Source organism: Nestor notabilis, unplaced genomic scaffold (genome assembly GCF_000696875.1).
Source record: "Nestor notabilis isolate BGI_N333 unplaced genomic scaffold, ASM69687v1 scaffold11165, whole genome shotgun sequence".
NCBI lineage: Eukaryota > Metazoa > Chordata > Aves > Psittaciformes > Psittacidae > Nestor > Nestor notabilis.
Genome location: NW_009930670.1, coordinates 74,709 through 77,218, shown reverse-complemented (window position 1 = coordinate 77,218; position 2,510 = coordinate 74,709).

Genomic DNA, 2,510 nt, shown 5'->3' with positions numbered 1-2,510 from the left:
TGGTTGATTGGCTTCCTCAGCCAACAGAACTAGATGAATATTGATGTTCTTGTCAGTATTGAGAGATACAGTTTAACTTCTTTTATTGAATTTGGTGAGAGTTTACCTTAGACTAGAATAAGTTGTCCTAAAATAAAGGGCAACAACTTAAAAATATATTGTCTAAAATTCAGCAAATAAATTCATGTTTACATACACAAGGAAGTGGTTTAGTTTCCCAAAGCATTGAGCAGCAATGTAAAACTATGTGTTAATCACAGTTACACTTTTTACTTAACAGAGAGTTATTTCCAGCATCTTAGCAGAAAGGTATTAACACCTTAAATTCTCTGTGTCTGGAAATGTATGGCAAGTGTACAAATGAGGTGCACATAGTGAAGTTCTTGAATTCTATAAACCGGGAACAAAACTCTTGTACTTCTCAGTTATGTTCGTGAGGAGTCCTACTAATGTGACACTGGCTACTTCATTTAACTCTGGCAAGTTGTGTGACTCATACCCAGATTTAACGTCTTTCCACTAAGAAAGATTAATTTTACCAGCTCTAAGCCCAGTGGTGAAGCTAAATTCAGAATGCCCATTAACTTCATATTAATCAATTAACCATGCACATGGCTGAGCAGCTTCATTAATGATTTAACTCCATCAAATTCAAAGTTAACTGGGACTTTATGAGCATCAGTTAAGCTGTGGATATGACTTGGATTTGCACAGGAAGTATTTACAGCTTAAATGAGCTCTATGTTTGGGATCTATTGTTTCCTGGCTTGTTTTAAAGTCATCTTTGCTGAGAAATGGCAATTTTGCCACATTAAAGCTATTTATAAACCCAGCCCTAATTCACTTAACTGTGAACTGTTTAGGTTGAACTGAAAGGAGAATTATTTCAGAGATCTCAAGAAAGTTAACTTTGACTTTTTGTGAACCTTCCATCTGTTTCAAGTTTCTGAGCCAGCCTTAGACAGGGGACCAAACCCCCGTATTCTAAATGAATAAGAAAGAAGTTCTTACAACAGACTTTTCTTCTTGAAGCCCATTTTTCAGCCTACTGTTCAGATGCAAAAATCTGATTCAGACCTATTCTAACATGATTTCAATTCCTTTTCCTCTAGATATTTCCTTGTTGAGTGATATGGTTTACAGATTAAACCAATCCCCTGGGAACTGAAACGTTTCAGTTTCGGTCCTTATGTCAATACATATATATGTAGTTTGTACAAAATGGTACCACATTATCAGGAGAAATTGAAGGACTCATATACAGAATACCTCCTCATGTGCTTCTAAGGGTATTCTTCTATCAAATAGGTAAACTTTGTCCTAATGTCTTCCCTAAACCAAGCTGAAAGGGAAGTAAAACTAGAACAGTATTTCAGGCTGTGTAGATGGTTTAATTTGACCTAAAACTTTTTTGTTTGTGGTTTTGGGTTGGTTGGTTGGGTTGGGTTTTGGTTTTGGCTTTTTTTTTTTTTTGGTTGGTTGGTTGGTTGGTTGGTTTTCAGTTTTTGGGGGTTTTTTTTGGTGTTGATTTTTTTTTTTTTTGAGTTTTTTTTGTTTGGTTGTTTTTTTTAAGAGGGATATGAATATTAAAGACGCCATTTGAAAGAGGGCACAGAAGGTTATTTCTAGCACCTGAACATTATGAAAGAAGATGTAGAGCCAGAACTTCTATGCATCTTATTTATCTTGATGATAACAGTCCTGAAGCGTTTGAAGAATGTAATCATATCCCCTCCTAGTTACTATTAGCCAAACCAAGGTATTTATTTCATTTGAGCTTTCCTCATAAATGAATCCCTACAACCACATGTTTATTTCTGTTGCTCTCTCTGAATTCCCTCCAGCTTGCTGAAATTTTTTAACACACAAATATTTGCAACCATAAGTAGTATCTGTGGCGTGGTTTCCTTTATACTACATAGATTGGAGCTGCCTTCTCCCTAGTTCACAGTGTTGTGCCTCTACATGTGCAGCCTAAATTTACACTGGCATTTTTCATTTCTGTGTTCCGTTGCAAGCTCCCTTATAATTTGCTATTCAGTATCACCCTGAGGGATTTTGGCCGAATCCCTCTGCTACTAAATATCTGTGTTTCAGGTTAGTTTTCCCCTAGATGCAATAGCTTGCATATTTTCCAGATTGAATTTCATTTTCTTATTTCCTGCCCAAGTTTCTGGTCTCTCTAATTTCTCTTCTGGCTTTAATGTTTTTCTTTTAGCACACCAGACCTTGTAATATGTAAATCTCATTTACATTTGATTCCTTATTGTTTTTTATTTCACCAATGAGCAAATTAAATGAGAAAAAACTTAAGGTGGATCTCTTTTGTATCCATCATCTCTCCCTGAGTTACTATTTTGTCACTTAAAGCATTATTTCTTAATTAACATTTTTGATATAACTCTTAGCGAAGTCTGAGTATGTGCTATCATACAAGTACCTTGTTCTTGCCTAAATTCTGTCCTTTGGTAGCTGGTAAGATGAAAATTCAGATTAGTAAAATGACTCAA